Here is a 17,069-nt window from a genome sequence, read left to right as displayed (position 1 = left end):
ACGTGTCGACTGACTTTAAAAAAAACCCGAGCTGCTGACCCTTCCTGAGAAGCCGATGGCTGGCGTCTCTTGCGTTGCTGTTTATCTGTTGAACTGTTGCTTCCCACATACGTAGCTCTTGCCTTCTTTGTCTTCATTAAAGAGATTTAGGAGACTGCTCTGCCCTCAAAGTGCAAACTTTTAATCAGTGCTTCAACAATCACCCCCTCCTTTTTCTTCTGTTTTCTCCAGTCTGGCATCAAGACACCCACACATTGGTAGAGGAGATTTTTTTTTTTAATTGAGGTAAAATTGATATAACCTAAAAGTAACCATTTTTCAATGTACCATTCGGTGGCATTTTGAACATTCACGAGGTTGCGTGACCGTCAACTCTATCTAGTTCCAGAACATTTTCATCCCCCCAAAGAAACCCTGCACCCATGAAGCAGCCACTCCTCATTTGACTCTCCCCTAAGCCTCTGGAAAGCACTGATGTGCTTTCTGACTTTATGGATTCACTCATTCTAAATATTTCATATAAATGGAATCATACAATATGTGACCTTTTGCATCTGGCCTCTTTCACTTAAGTGAAAAGTTTTCGAGGTGCACCCATGCTATAGCCTGTGTCAGCACTTCATTCCTTTTCATGGCTGAATACTATTCCATTTTGTGGATATACTACATTTATCACATTTTATTTATTCATCCATCAATGGACATTGGGTTCTTTCCACCTTTTGGCTGTCGTAAATAGTGCTCTATGAATATTCATGTGCAAGTATTTATTAGAAGACCTGTTTTCAGTTCTTTGGGGTATATATCTGGAAATAGAATTGCTGGGTCATATGGTAATTCTGTGTTTAACTTTCTGAGGAATCAGAAAATTCTTTAAGGCCCTCATTTCCCAACCACCCTTGGTATCCAATCAGCTAATATGTCCTCCACCCAAGAGGAGCCCAGAGTTAAACTTGAGGTCACCTCCTGGCTCTGCCCAGGGATGAGAAGGATGAAGAGAGGCAGAGACCGCCCCCCTTGGAGGCCCTCTTTTCTCCATCACCACAATAGTTAACTAGGCACTCGATACGGCACTGAGTGTTCGTTTACAGGAAAACCCTGCGGAGAGGCATTAGTTTACCGATTTTTTTTAAATGAAGAAATAGATTCAGAGAGATGAATCCACTTACTCAAGGATACACAGCTAAGAAGTAACGAGCCCTACTATGTCTAAAGGCTATGAAAACTATTTCACCAGATTCAAAAGGCTGTTGGTTCCCTGCCTAAAAAAAGCCAAACCCTTCAGAAAGAACTGCCCTCAGCTCAAGTGGAGAAACCCTTCCCTTTTGGGGGGAGTTTGATGCAAACACTGAACACAGGCAAGGGGAGGCTTCCTTCAGCCCAGGTGACGCAGGAAGCAGCGGTGAGCTTGCTCTGCAAGATCATTCAGTGACCTGTGTTACAGGCAATGCATTCTTCTCCAACAGCTGCACGTTCCTTGCCCCAGTCCAGTTTCCTGTCTAGAGTTTTCCCCTAAGGGGGAAATAGCTACCTCTATCCTTCCTTCTCATGGGCTATTCTTTTTAGAGAAGAAGAAGAAAAAAGAGCAAGGACCATCTCTTTCTAAGCATTCACCTTTCCTAGCACGGGCTAAGCTCTTAGGATCCATTAACAGGATTCTTCCAACGGCTCTGTGAGTTTGGTGGAGGTGTTGTTTCCATCCTGACGAGGAAGCTGACATTCAGAGAGGTTAAGACACTTGCACAGAATCTCCAACCGATAGGTGGAAGAGCCAAGATTCAAAGTGAGAGTTTTTAGAATCTGAAGTCTATGGAATGTAGGCACTCCGCCAGGCCAATCCCTGATCAATCACCTCCTATTACTGGGTGTCCCCGGCCCCTGGGCTAGGGGCTTTCACACATGGCCTCATTTAATCTTCATAAACTTCTAGCTTATAGAACAGGAACTCGAGGCTTGCCCGAGCTGACACAGCCGACGTTCGCCAAAGACACTTTTGTGCGGCCACTTGATTCCAAAGCCCTACTGAGTCTACCCTACTGTTCTATTTATTTGGCCAATATGGTGCTGAGTTCATCCCAGGATGAGGGGCCAGGAGGAACGGCTGCCAAGGAGTCCTGCTCGGTTGCATCATAAACTTCTGACAACCTCATCTTACTCTCATTCCAGTCAACCATTTGCCGTGGAGTTAGTGGCTGGTTTCCACGTTAGGATGGAGCTCTTGGAGAGAGATGGTTTTCGGAATTGCTTGTGGTTAGTGATTTTCCTAAGATGAATTAGAAAGGAAACTATTTTGAAGGGAGGTTAGTCTGCCTCAGCAAGAGCTGAGCTGTAGCATCTCTGTGTTCGGACCTGTGGGCCAGCAGCTGTGGAGATGGACATGTATGTCCATGCTCAGGCATGTGTGTGCAGCTGTATGGGCACAGTTCATATGCACACACACGTTTGTTTGCAAGTGTGGGTCTGTATGCGTACGTCAAGGTGAACTCATTTGAGTGTCTACGCAAGCGTATTTCTGAGTACACGTGTAGCGGGTGGGCGACTTGGGGAAGACAGAGTACAAGACTTCAGATGGAGGTTCCCCACTAGGACTGATTCCTGAAGACCTTGGGCTGGAATAATCATCTTGGGTTCTTTGCGGGGTAAGGTGAGCCTCTGTGTGTCCACAGGGATCTTCTGGCTGGATGAAAACAACCCTTTCCTGGTGCTGATGACCTGGTTCCCTGGGAAGGGTCTCCATCTGGCCTCAGTTAATCCACGCCTTGTTTATCACTTGTGACCTCCAGCCCCTCTCTGTGTGGAGTTACCATCTTCCCCACAGCTCCAGAGCAAAGATCTCCAACTTTCGGCTGGTGGGGCTTCCCTGGGAGCTCTTTGGCATGCAGAGTCCCTGTCTCCACTTCCAGATCCTGACTCAGAAGGTGTGGGTTGGGGTTCGAGAACCTGCATTTTAACAAGCTCCCAAGTTGGTTCTGATGTAGATGACATGGACCACACTTGGGGACTTTCTGGTTTGGAGAGCTCTCAGGGATTGACTGACATGTGTCCATCCTAAGCATCTATCTCCAAGAAGGTGCCTCCAACAGGCTCTGTGATTTCTCTGGGGGAGCACACTGCCTCGAACCCACAGCATCCTATCTTGAGTCTGACATTCGTTCAGCACTGAAATCAGATTCTACTTCTGCTTTTTGCTGAGCATCTCCAGATACATTCTCAAATTATCTACCCATTTTGTGATGAACCCTCACCCTCCAGTTAGGAGATAAGCAAATGGTCTAACTGCATGCTTTTCTTTCAAACCAATTACACAACAAGAAACAAGAAATCATGTGTTGCAGACTAGACACAACAAACCCCTCTTTCCTGAAGTCCATACAATCTACTGAATTTAAGTACATTTTCAAAGTTAAAATTCCATCTTGCTAAACGCACAGTGTAGTCTTTAGGAGTAAGGATTTATAACAACAGTGATGGTCTTCTTACCCACTGGAAGTGACTTTCTCAACTTCCCATATAGAATCCTACCTCAGCTGGCAGGATTTTTTGTTTTTCTTTTTCTCCCTTTTTATCCTTTTAACCTCTCTAAATAGGTGAAGGTAGGTTGGCTTGCAAAGACTGTTTGGCAATCCCTCTCTTCATCCTCATCAACCAAATTCTGATTTCATATGACATTGGAATGCAGCCTACAGACCCTAAAAAAAGGTGTGTGTGGGAGGGGGATGGGATGGGAGACTTATTTGACAGTGTTACAAGGAGACAAGCTGGAAGCAAACATTTGACACTCCAGCCCTGGAATGCTGTAAAAATTTAATTAGGTGGATCCATTAGTCATGCCCACATGGAGGTTTCATACGGGACTTACAAAATTGCAGGCTACTGAAGGAAAGTTTCAGACCTTCCTGTGAATGCCATTTCCCTCATTATTGGGAAATGTGGTCTCAGTGGGACCATTGAACCAGGTTTTGTATTTACAAAATATGGTTAGGACGAGATTAACAGCATGAACTGAAGGGATTTTCACATCCAAATAAGGGACAACTTTCTAGAAAGGAGTTTGCCCAGCTGCACTGCTTCTGAGTCAATTGGGCTGAGAAATGATTTTGGTGCCCACTGCCTTTCATGACTCCCTGACTTGGATTTTTAGGTTTAAAGGTACCTGGAATGATGTTACATGTTTGACTCTAATGGGACAAGCATGTGTCTGTTTTCAAGTTGAAAATACATAGGCAGCCTTTCTAGTTCCAAAGGAGTCGGCGGCTGAATTCCGAAATCAAACTTTGGGGTTTCAAGGCCTGGGATACTTACAACTTGATTTGCAAGCAGGCATTTTCAATTTACAAACACTGTTATTTTCATTTTAAGTCTCTGCTTGGTCACTGTGGTTGGAAAGAGGTAGATGAGGAAGATATTTAATACAATTAATCATATGGTGATATTTGAAAGACACTGAAATTTAACTCAAGACTCTTAGCTCTTAATCAGTCTGAACCATATAATATTGCCCACGTGACCATGGGCACTGTTTCTTCAGAAACATGTGGTTCGGTCTAAGAGGGTCTAAACATTCAACTGAAAAGGAAAGGGTTTGGTATGGTATAATATTATTGTTCTAGGGCCATGGTCCCCTAGAGACTGTACATTGACTTTTCTTTCTTCATCTGTATGCATCCATTTCTTTACTCATGTTATTATTTCAACAAACATGTATATCTATATATTCTGGATTGAGACATAAAGTTTAATAAGACACAGTCCCTGCCCTAGAGGACGCCGCTCTCTAATGGGAAAGACTGACTTATAAACAAGTAACCACAGTGCAGTAATAATAATTACAATGTTACTCTTCATTGAGTGCCTAGGCACCAAGCAATTTACATAGATTAGTTCATGTTTGTTTAAAAGCAACTCAGCAAGACAAGATTTTCGGGTTTTTTTAATAGATGAAGAAACTGAGACCCAGACAAATTTAAGAACTTTCTGGATACACGGTTAAGAAACGACAGAGCTGAGATTTGAATCCAGGACAGTCTAAGTCCCTTAAGCCATATTGCCTCAGAGCCTCTGGTCAGTGCAATGACTCAGGTAAAGTGGTAGAACGAAGCAGTGCATGGAGAATTCTTCAGAGAAGAGTCTGCAATGTTTTGGGGACCCTTGAAGGATGAATACGCCTACTCACAAATTGGGCAAGGAAAGTTTTAGTATTTGGGGGGGAAAAATTGCCATGTTGTTGCTAATATTTTCTGGCCATTGCTACTTCTAAATAAACCTTAGTTTGAGATAAAGAATTCTATTTTATATAACAAAAGATACTCTGTCTCTAAAAGTCCTTTGGCTTGATACATTTTTGAAGTTCTCTGTTGTTTCCAAAACCCGCACCTGTAAAGATTTCAGGAATCAGCCATGGACCTATCTAAATTGCTGGCTGGATTTGGGAACTACTTAGGTACATGCGAGCAGAGAAAGTACATGACTTTGGGGAAACAACTCCAATGGGAGGAAATTAGTGGGTAAATGAAACAAGTAACTGGCACCAATAAAGAATGCCTGTGAGCGAGGGCTGCAGGTATTCAGACGAAATGCACACCCTGTTTGTGATTCGGATGTTTGGGGATCTGAAGAAGTTAAGACTTTGAGTTTCCTAAGATTTTTACATCTTTGACCCCAGAGATCAGTCGCCATTTGGTTGAAAAGTCACTGGGGGAGGGAAGGAGAACAAACTATAACCTAGTTGAGTCAGGTTCCACTCTTCTAAATTTCCTAGCAACGCATACAGTTAGATTTATTCTTTAAACTTTCTATGCCTCATTCCGATCTTAAGTCTGTCACCTAAATTCAGCCGCACGGGACAAGACTTCTTCAAGTAGACTGGTCAAAAGCAAAGCAAGACTCATGCCGGGGCCCAAGCACTCAAGATCCGTGTCTTAAATTGAGCTCTTCACCTATGAAATTCCAAGCAGTGCCTTATAGTAAAGAGAAAGTGGACCTTCTCCAAAGGCAATTTTCACAACCCAGGACAAAGTGATCCATTGGCCTCTATCATTAAGGCCCCCCTCATGGACATCTGATATTTGTGTTTGTCGAACCCTTCCCTTTCCTCTGGGGATCCCATCCCCCGTGCCCATTCTTGCCGTTTACATGGGGCTGATTCCCTAGGGTCCTGGCTCTGGAGGCGACACCCTGACCAAATCCACAATGCTGGATTCTGGGATAAGTGGTACACTTCCAATCCAAGTCAATAAGCCTCAAATCTAGGGCTTTTTAGAACTATTTGAAAAGAGAAGCTTATTCTACAGGGAATGCTCGCTGTAAGGATGATTTAAGGCTGGAATTTCTCAGGCCGTATTTCTACCTCCAGGGGATCCAGGCAAAGAATGAAGGCAACACAGAAGTAAGTGAATTTGGGGCCATAAAAACAAGTTCCTGGTGACACGATTGATGTATCTGGATCCAGCCATGCCAGAAGCCAGTGTCACCACTGGACTTCTCAAAATGTGAGCTAAGAAATTATTTTGGTATGTTCTTAAGCTGGGTTGAATTGAGTCTCCTGTCACTTATAAGCAAGAGTCCTGACACCATCTCTATTTAGGGTGCCCCAGGCTGCTTCCAGATAACTTAAAGCATGCTATGAAATTCTCAAAACACATATAAAAACTTTATAATGAGTTCATTTGAATTTAAAATAGGAATTTACACATGGGATATGAATGTCATTAAAGCCAAAAGACAGTAATGGGGCAGAGCAACTGATTAAAAGTAGGAATCATTCACTTGGTGGTGATGGATTCATGATTCACTAGAGCTTGACTGTCCAGTACGACGGGAGCCCTAAGCCACATGTGCCAATGGAGCGCTTGATATCTGGCTGGTCCAATGCACTTTAAGTGTAAGGCACAGCCTAGATTCAGAAAACGTACTGCAAACCAAAGAATGCAAAGTATCTCATTAATAATTTTTATTTATTTATTTATTTATTTATTTTTTATACTGATGACATGTCATTATTTTACTTGTTACATTATGGCTGCTGGACAGTTTTAAAGTACATATATGGCTCACATTCTATTTCCACGCGACAGCGTTGCACGAGAGCTATAACTGTTACAAGGTTCTGCTTTACGTTGAACCTTGAACTGAAAGCCCCTGCTTCTGACACTCCCACCCTGGTTTTCCTTATCTTGAACTAATGTGCTTGACCCTGGGGGGATACAAAATGAATCCTATCCATATTCACAGCACTGCCCCTCAGCTATTTGAAGCAGCTCCTAGATTCTTCCCATAACTTCTCTTTTCTGGGCCAAACACCCCACGTCCTTCAACCACTTTTCATATAACCTAGTTTCCTCATTTTCCTTTGGAACCTTCCAGTTCCCCTTAAAATAAGGTGCTCGGTGTTCTTTCTGGCTCACCAGCTGTAGTTCGAGCACCGAAGCTCTCACCTGCTTTTACAACGAGACACCAGGTTTCTATTAATTTGACCCCAACGTTATTAACATCTTTGGGAACTGAGGCTTCCACCAGTGATTCTCAAAGGTTAATCCTTGGCCCAGCAGAGTCAGCACCACTTGAGAAACTAGTTTGAAATGCGAATTCTCTGGCTTCACCCAAGACCTCCTGAATCACAAACTCTGGGGGTGGGACCCAGCAAGCAGTGCTTTAATAAGCCTGCCAGGGTATTCTGAGGCATGAATGAGTGTGAAAATGGCTCATCCCCAAAGCCTTCTCATATCTCTGCCTTTCAGCCAGGTTTCCCCTGTTTGAATGGCTGGCATTTTTGAACCATTATGCAGGAGTTTGCCTTGTGTTCCTATTAGTGCATCCTAATTTTGGCACAAGGTTCTAGCTTGTCTAAGCCTTCTGGAATACAGAGTCTGTCACTTCTCCCTGCATTGTGTCAACTGCACATGGAATCATGCTGCTTTCGTCTTTATCCAGAACTCTGATCTGATCGCTGAACAACACAGACTCCAAATCGGGACCCCATGTCCCCTCATGCCTTGGGTCATGCTGTTGCCTCTGCCTCTGAGATGTATCCAAAGCCTGTCTCCCTTGCCCTACAACTGCTTTTCCTGGCTAGCTCCACCAGGACCTGCACCTCCACTCACATGTCATCTGTACCCAGAAAATCGGGTTTAGGGCTGATCACCTGAACCCCCGGGGCTGAGAGCTATTAGTGTTTGATGACTGACTCCGTTCTTCTGTGGAACACTGGTTCTCGAGCGGGGAGATTAGGCTCCTGGAGAACATTTGGTGATGTCTAGACACATTTTTAGTTGCCACAGCTGGGGGTTGCTATGACATCTAGTGGGTCAATGTCAAGGATGCTGTTAAACATCTTTCAAAGGCACGGGGTGGACTCCCCCAACAAAGAATGACTCGGTTCCAAACGTCAGCAGTGCTGAGGTCGATACATCTGCCCCAGATTGCAAATTCATGTCCCTTTTGGTCACCAATTTTATTTCTAGCCCCAAGAGAATGCATGGCCCAAAGGAGATGCTGAATAAGTGTCTGTTGAATGAATGAATAAGTGACATCTCCCTTACTGGGAGGAAGCATGAGAAAAACCAATCAAGATCACCTGTAGGTTTATAACTTTCTGTTTTAGGAAAGAACTTGCCTGGGGAATAATATGGTCAGGGACATGTGGAAACCGCGTTTAACGAATAAGCTAGCTTTATAATTAGTATACCCACTGCTAATTAATACACGAGCTTCTAAAGTACCTACAAACCACTAAGACATTTTGGGGTCTCTAAGGCGGCTGAGAACTCCCCTTTTGCAACTTATTGCCCTGCTCATTTGGTGCGTAATCTGATGTTTATTAACATCAGATTTATCTGTGTGTCTATCTGTGTGAACTTGGGCTACTTAATCTCTCCAGGCATCAGTTTTCTCAGAATGGGTATGAAGGTGCTGGCACTTCCTGGAGCCCTGTGATAGATGATGAGGATGAAGTCACATGGTGTTTGTAATGGACTCAGTCCATTGCCTTGCTTGGCCTGGAGTAATCATCCTGCCACAGGAGTTACTCTCTCCTCTTTCAGTTCTTACAACGATCATGTGGGTCCAGTAGCGAGTCTTCATTTAATAGAGGACGGCTTCAACTGAATCTCAATCAGGCCAATTAGTTGAAACTGTATCCAGTTTTTCGCCCATGAAGAGATCTTACTAGTGTCTGTGACTGACCTTGACTGATCCAAAGAAGGAGATTTCTCTCATCAACAAAGCTTTTCTGGAAGCTCCTAACATACTGAAAAGGATGTTTTTCAAACTACGTGGCGTGAGGACCCATGCTTTGGCACGTAAGCTCAGACATTACTTTCAGAGATTTCCAGTGGAGGGTGCTCCTGGAGGGAGATCAGACTCCTGTGTGAAATGATACTGTCTGAACTCCTGAAGGAAGCCAGCATACGTGGACAGGGGCATCCCACGCTAGGCTGAGGCCTGAAGGCTCGTGCGTGGAACCCTCCTTTGGCGGTGTTTCCATCCAAGCTCACGCCGTAGAGCCCAGGTGGACCTGGAGCCTGGTCTGCAGGGAGAAGTGCCCCCGCTGAGCGTCTCCCAGAGCGAGGCGGGGCCTGCGAGCCAGTGAGTCATTCGGTCTTGGCACGGAGTCCCCAGGGCTCTTGGGGGAAACAAACAGACTTTGTTGAAAGGAAACCCTCCTGTGTCTGAATGGCCCCGAGTCAACTCTTTGGAGGAGGCCTGTAACCTGCTCCGGCCCCCTCTTCCCCCTGGGCCTGGAGAAACCACAGTGACTTGGGGGCAGGGGGTGGATATTTGGAGTTCAGGCCTTTGTTGTCAGCCTGGAACAAAGGCCCCGACCCTGGCTGGATATTTCCTGGGGCCCCATCAGGGGTGCTGGCTTCTGACTCAAATTTGAGCTGTCTCACCACTGCTTGGGGAAACAAGAGTCAGACTGGACACCCAAACTCCAGTAATCTCACTCTCTCCGGCTGGGAAGCCGTCAGGCTTCTCCCTAATACTGAAAGTACCCTCACTGTGCGGGCTCACTTTTGTGACGTTTATTCACCTTCGTTGGAGGAATTTCTCTTCTGAACACACAGCTTCATTATGCAGTGCTGTGGGGATACTGTATCTCCTTGGCAGCTGTCGTGAGAATTTCTTATGGGCAGACACCCACTCTTAGGAGAGAAGAATATTTGAAAAGGTCTCTCTGGGGAGAGGTGATGATGGGAACTTATCTTCCTGGGCCTGAATGTGAGCACGCGGACGGAGACGGGGATGGACTTGTGTGTTACTCCGGAGAGGGATGGAAGAGGACGATGAGGAAGTAAGAGTGGGACACATGCTGCCCTGATGTTCCCCTTCCTGTGATCGCTGCCCTTTCGGTAAAGCCACTACGCTCGAAAGGCTTCCGATGAGTGCATTTATTTGGGAAATCCCTTTAAAATGTGGGCCTCTTGTTCAGCTCGATGAGGGAGGAATCGGAAGCCACGTGCAGGTGCTTGTGAGCTCAGGAGCCGGGAGAAATATGAGGACATGACTGTCGGCGGAATTCACAGCAGATGTGAGCACAACCCTGGATTCTTGGCAATCCGTGGAGTTCGGATTTGGGACTAATTCACACTAAACTTCCTAGGCGGGGGGGCCATGGATAACATCTGCCTTCCATCACTGACATCCCTCCGCGAGCCTGCACTGATGTCGCCATTGCTCTCCTTCTCTAACAAAGAGCAGAGGCTCGGGCTCCATCGGTTGAGGCCCGCCCTGACTGAGGGCACGGAATGGTCTCCCAGGAGGAGGCCGTGCACCCAGTGTGAGGCGTGACCTTGCTTCTTAGCTCCTCGGAGCAGGGCAAGTGAACCGAGACAGGGTGGCAGGCACGTGGTGTGTCCTCCACTCATTAACCCGGATGCAGGTCACAGCTCCATCTTGGCCACCACCAGGAAATAACTTGTCAGAACTTCAGGCGAAGGCACGAGGTTCCGGCTCATTGGAACCCAATTCGTAGAGGCGCGCAGGCAGAGGAGGGAGCTGTGCCTGACGGGCTCCCGACAGACCCGGCAGATGTTGAGTGGGACTCCGCTCTGCAGAGCTCAAGAGTGGGCTGGGCTCATCACCCAAACGGGGCCCCAGGGAGACAGCTGATGAGGGCGCCCGCAGTGCTGGGAGCTGCTTGGCTCTGCCCCCGCTCCCCAGCCCCCCCACCAGCTCAGCTTGGAGGGGAGGGCCAGGCGGCGAGTTGCACATGGGGAACTCTTGCAAAAGACCCGGCAATGCTTTTGGGCGCCGCCCTCTTGTCACAAGCTGCGGAGTCTTCAGGGGGCTTGGGCTGGTGCTGAGATGGGAGCTGGGTGCTGGGGTCCTGCCAGGGCTCATTTTCTGCCCCGCCCATCACGCCGGGGGAGAGAGGTGCGTATAAACCGTGTAAATCCAAAAGACGTCTTGGAGTCGCTCTGCCTGCCGGGGAGAATAATCAGAGCCTCCCTCAGGCCAAACAAGTGCCTGCCTCGGAACCCAGACGCATTCCAGAAAGAAATGAGGGGTCTGTGTGTGCGTGGTCAAAATGCGTGTGTGTGTGTTTAAACAGTGTGAGTCTACGTTCAGTATGTGTTTATTTTGAGTGTAGACATATTTAATAAGTGTGTGGGAGGCTATGCAGGGCCCGTGTTCTGCGTGGACACACGGGCAGTAAGTGTGTGCTTTCTTCGTGTGCCGGCGTGTTGAGCGCCCTGGGTGTGTGTGGCCAGTGTGTATGGGTGGCTATACACGAGTGTGTGTGCGTTGGGCCACATGGTCAGGGATGCATTTTGGGGGTTCGTGTCCTCTGTGTGTGCATGGGCTACGAGTCTGTAGGTCCACAAGGTGTAGGCCCCGAATGTATCTGTCATCCCAGTATGTGTATTGTGCGTGCATCCAGTGGGTGTGCGTGGCCCACATGTATGTATTTTTTGCGTACCCACTTTAGGTGTGTCTGATGTACGTGTCCCTTCGTGTGAACGAGCGAGAGAGAAAGCACAGGATTGTAGGCAGTGAGTGTATGAGTGCCAGTCTATCCATGGCCAGCTCAAGACGTCAGAACCTAGCACAGCACACAGAGCCTGCCTGCTCACAAGCCCGCCTACCCTCCTCCGTTCCAGCCCCACTGCCTGCCGTGCTGGTGCCCTCCCCGCCCCATTGCTCCCCTGACTCTAATCCTATAACACCACCTGCAGCTCTCTGAACAGGCCAGGTTGCTCCAGGCCTCTGGACCTTTGCGCGTGCTGTGCCCTCTCCTGGAATACCTCTCCCCTCTCCCACCTTTCTGACACCTCCTCATCGGTTCTCATTCAGCTCAAGTGTTAACACGTCTGCGAAGCCTCCTTGATGTGGCCGTGGAAACTGACCATTTCCTACTCTGTCTCCCAACTAGGAGCGCGAGCACATTTCCCCCAGGGCACCTCTAACGTTGGAGGCGCTCGTTCGCCTCCGTGACCGTGTTCCTGTCCGAGACGGTAACTGCTGGGGTGAGGAAGCCAGCATCGGCCTCTGCTCTTTGAGCGTTTTGACAGTCCAGGCCATCTACTAAATACACTCCCATCCTCGCAGCAGCCTGGTTAGACAGGGGACTGTGTCCTCACTTTAGAGATGGGGTCACTGAGGCTCCCTGAGAGAGTCACAGACTCTTAAGTACCTAGGCAAGAAGTGAACCCTGTATCTGACCCCAGGGCCCCGGCGTTATTGTTACACCATTCCTGGGTCGGGACTTGCTCTTCTGACTGATTTTTTTCAAGAATTATTTGAGTGCTTCTGATACACCAAGTGCACCAAGCACTCAGAATACGGCCTCAGATTGTCCTCAGAGAGCTTGAATTCTAGTTCTGGTCCATCCCAGGAGGCTGGGATGGATGGTGTGTGTGCATGTGTGCGTGCATGTGTTCTACCTGTGAGCAGGTAAGTCTCAAAATCCAAGATGATCACACAGGGTGCTACCTGCGAGACTAGCTGTGTAACCGCCAGTTGGAGGCGATGAGATACAGACCGTCAGAACGCGAAGTGTGGTAGGTAGATAATGGCCCCCAAAGATGTCCTACTCCCCAGAATCTGTGAATATGTTAGATTACACAGCAAAGGGTAATTAAAGTTGCAGGTGGAATTAAGGCTGCTAATTAGCTGATTTTAAGATAGGGAGAGTATCCCGGATTATAAGGGTGTTCTTAAAAGTGCAAGGGAAGGCAAAAGAGGTGATGTGATGTAAGAAGGGCTAGACTTGCCACTGCTGGCTTTGAAGACGGAGAGGTGAAGATGGAGGAAGGGACCAGGAATCAAGCAGGTGGGCAGCTTCTAGAAGCTGGAAAGGCCAAGACATGGATTCTCCCCTAGAGCTTCCGAGGAACGCAGCCCTGCCAGCACCGTGTCTGTAGCCTAGTGAGACCCTTGCTGGAATTCTGACCTCCGGAACCGTAAGAGAATGAGTGCGTGTTGTTTTGAGCCACTGAGTTTGAGGCAATTGTTAGGGCAGTCACAGGAAATGGATAAAATGGGATCTGCCTGGGAGCTTGAGGGGCTAAAGGCATGACAAACGGCGGAGAATGTTGAATGAGAAGAACCAGTGAGCAAGTTCCAACTGTATATACCCTCAAGGTGAGGGTCACAGCCCACGCACAGCAAGTGTCTGGTCGACCCTGACTTCTATGCAGTGACAGGAGCATTTCACCAAGCTATGAACAGCTACTTAAGGGAAGCTATATCATTCCTGCTGCTAATTTTAGAATAAACGTGAGACCCACCAGTGACTAATGTAGCCATTCCCCATGACAATGTGAACGTGACCCCAAACCAAGGCTCCCAGAAGCTCTGTAGGAAAAGCTCTGGGGATGCTGAGCCTTAGACCCTGTCCCGAAAGAAGGTCATTCTGATTCGAGACAGACCCACTCTGTGTGGACAGCATTCCCGCTGTCCAGAAGCCATGGCCACTCAGCGTCGGCTGCATCAATAGCAATAAGTGAATAATTACATATTTCCCATTTATGCTCATTGTTGGGGGCTGAGAGGAAGATCCACAAATAGGGCTGCTACCGAGGAAGCTCCTGAGGGAAAACTGGACAGAAGCTGAGCAACGGCTAGGGGTGGGTTCCCTAACTGCAATTAGCACACTGCGTAAACGGCACTTAAGGGCTCTATCTGGGAGTCTGTGGTCCTCCCTCTGAAAGAGACAACTATTTTATGCAGGGAGGAATGAGGGGAACTATTTCCAAGTCAATTTAATAGTCTAGTCTGCAAACAATCCTCTCCCTCCTTGTTCACGTGCTACCCTTCTCTCCCCTTCTTGGCTCTGAGCCGGGTCCCTTCCTCGCAGCTGTGCTCACTTGAATGGTAAATCAAGCACCCTAAAAACCTGGTGGGTGGAAGTTTTTTCAGCATTGCCTGGGCTCTGTTTATCCCATGGTGGGGTTTTGCTGGATTTCTTCTTTCTCGATTACAGACAATCAGAATACTATCTGTCCTCTCCTCTGCTACTTTTTGTGTTGCAAATACAAGGGGTGAGAGAGTCCTGTTTGCTGTAGAGGGAAGGTGTTTCTGCAAGGAGTTAAGAGGCCCCAGGAGAGCCCTACTCAGACCTTCCCAATTTTTCTCACCCTTCCAAGGGGTCTGCCACGCTCCAGCTCCTGAATATTGTTTTCTGTCTCGGGAATCCTGCCTGAGGCTACCATTTTGTCTTTCAACTGGACTCTGGGTAAAGCCATTCTGCTTGGGGCTGGAGAAATTCCAATCACTAGGCTTTAGAAATATTTTATACCTTTTCTAGCAACCTATTCTTTTTTTTCTAGCAACCTATTCTTTTTTTGCTTTGTTTTGGCTCTTTGGATGGAAATGGCTAAAAATGGTCATGAAGACAAGTTAAACAGCTTAAAAAAAAAAGAAAGTTGACAGTATGAATATGGCAGGGACATGGTTTCCCTGCTCTGTCCCCCATTTCCCTACGTAATTTGGGGTTATATGCATTTTCTTTATAAAGATTATGAAACACTGAAAACAAATTCCTGAATTTTGACTAATTGTTAGCGACAAAGGATTTTTCTGTGGCACCAAATGCAACATAGAGGATGGTAAAGATGGCGCTTGTGATAATCAAATATGTTCCAAAACATTGTCAAATGTCTCCTGGGAGGCACAGTGGCTCCTGGTTGAGAACTACTCTCTCCAATGAATGCATTTTTATAGCAATTCTACAAGTTTGAGGGTTCACCTCAGAGAGGCAAAATGTCTTGTCTGAGCCCACCCAGGTCTGCAGAATCCAGGTTCAACCTCAGATCTCAGGCCCTTTCCATAGCTCTGAGGCTGCCCCATGGATTGTTTCAGAAAATTCCGGGCAGCCAGAAGCAGGGGCGGCCCATCCTGAGTTCTGTCTGCTGGACACAGCAGAGTAGAGCCTCTTTCTCAGCGTGCAGAGGGCTTCTAGATCTGGCTGCAAAAAGAACAACACAGCCTCTGTTATGAAGAAATCCGCAGCTTAAAAAAAAGTAGGGCCACATCTGATTCATCAGGATGACTCATACCTGGGATCACTTCGCCTCCACTCGGTGGGGCCTGTCCTGGCTTGTGAAGGGCCATGGCGACTTGAAGAGAGAAAACTCCCCTCTTGAAAGCTGGGGACGGATCCGCCTGTCTGGGTGCAGAGAAAGCTCAGCACAGCCATCAAGATAACTTTATTAGGAACGTGGAATCAAATTGCAGAAAATCCAGGCGCGCGGCACTTGGAAGGTCCTTGGAAGTTTCCAAACCTGTCCTGGCCAGCTCACTGTGCCTTCCGAGAATAGCTCAGGAGCCTGGGAAGAGTGGCCAGCCCCAGTGAGCAGAGGAAGGCATTTAGTAGTTGCTTAGCAAGACCAGGGCTGGAGGGGAAACGGATCTTCAGGTGAGAATGGGGGTGGGATCACCAAACACATCAACCTGCTGATTTTGCCTCTTTACATACAATCCCGTCGCCACCTTGGTTACACCCGGCCTCTGGGAAGCCCTGAGTGTGTCTATTATCAGTTGATAGATGACTTTGTAATCGCACTCATGTCATTTTCTTGAGGACAAGAGGGTGTAATCTTCTTGCTTCGAGGGTCTCACATTTCTCAGTGCGCAGTTAATCCCCCATCCGGCTTGCTGAGTGACGGGGTTGACAGAGGAGCTGGTGAATTTCCATCAGCCCTATTAGGGGTCTTTGTGCCCCTTGAGCAGACAGTTGCCCAAATTTCACCCATTAGAGAAAAGAATGGGCTAATTAAGCCTGCTAGCCTAATTTTGCGCTTTCTAATTTTGCCCTTTAAATGCATCATAATTATCAGATGCAAAATACATTTTCAAATGCAGAGCCACTGACGGGTGTATTTTTAAATGTGCAGGGCTAAGACGGGAGTGAGCAAAGAAGCAGGCAATATTTTTAATCTGCTTCGGGGCAGGAGAAGGCCACATCCTCGCTGGTTCCTGCCGTTGTATGTGGAATGGAAATAGCACTTATTCAATGTGTTACAGCAATGGTGCTTATTGTGTCCCTGCCCTCGGCAATGCTGCTGGCCGACATGTCCCTTGGGGCACACTGGGACACGTGGGGTATGTGGTCACAGCCTTGGGACTCCTGGCTTCACATTCAGGCCCAGGGTACATGCCTCCTTGGAGTCAGGGTTGGTGTAGACATGAACTTGGAAGAGCTGGTTGTGACCACGTGATGCAATTCCCTCATTATTATTATCATGTTTAAGGTTTTCAATAGCTTTTCTTTGCTATTTACAAAAGCGTGTATCCATGGCCTTTGGTTATTAGAGCTTTTGGGCAGAACTGTTTTTCCTTCTCTCCAACTGATCCTAAGAAGCATGATCCTATTCAAAGTGAATGCTGAAAACATTCGGTCATAAATAATTACATAACATATTACGTTTAAAAGATAACAGTATTTTGTTCAGCGTATGCAATCCACATAAACTGCACACCATAAATCAGTATAACATCGTGTATTTCAGTGGACCCAACAGAAAAAATAATCACAACAGCATGTTAGCTTGGAGTTGTTCAGTCTTCAAGTATAAGCACCCCCATTTCATGAAGAGCTGCCTTTACAGATGGGGAAACTGAGGCCCGTC

Source organism: Eubalaena glacialis, chromosome 18 (assembly GCF_028564815.1).
Source record: "Eubalaena glacialis isolate mEubGla1 chromosome 18, mEubGla1.1.hap2.+ XY, whole genome shotgun sequence".
Taxonomy (NCBI): Eukaryota; Metazoa; Chordata; class Mammalia; order Artiodactyla; family Balaenidae; genus Eubalaena; species Eubalaena glacialis.
The sequence above is the reverse complement of the archived record's forward strand: the minus strand, read 5'-3'. Positions refer to the sequence as shown.